This window comes from Penaeus monodon, chromosome 19 (genome assembly GCF_015228065.2).
Source record: "Penaeus monodon isolate SGIC_2016 chromosome 19, NSTDA_Pmon_1, whole genome shotgun sequence".
NCBI lineage: Eukaryota > Metazoa > Arthropoda > Malacostraca > Decapoda > Penaeidae > Penaeus > Penaeus monodon.
In genome coordinates, this window is record NC_051404.1 from 40,916,704 (window position 1) to 40,917,134 (window position 431).

The following is a 431-nucleotide window of genomic DNA, read 5'->3' on the forward strand; positions in this document are numbered from 1 at the left end:
TATAATCACTATCATCATGTATACATTTTATGAAAAAAACCTTGATCATGATCAGTCTACAATAATCCTCCTCCTCATCATTAATTCCTCGTGTTTTGCGTCATAACATTATTATCTTTTCCTTTTTTGCAAGTTTCCTTTGTCATTACCCTTCCATATTTCTCTTCATAAAGCAAATTAATAATAACAAAAACGATATTTTCTCTCCAATCTTTACATCTCTTAACAAACTTCATGGACAAAGGCCTACCAACTTTTGCATTAAACATCAAAGCAAGAGTAAGTTTAGTTGCAAACACGTCAAAGTTTTGCATAAAACGTCTACTTTGACCTACATTGTTTTCTTTTGTTCTAATAACGTAACTTAAACACAAGTGCATACTTACAACAAACATGCTTTCACAAACATACAAGCAAACACACGCACACAG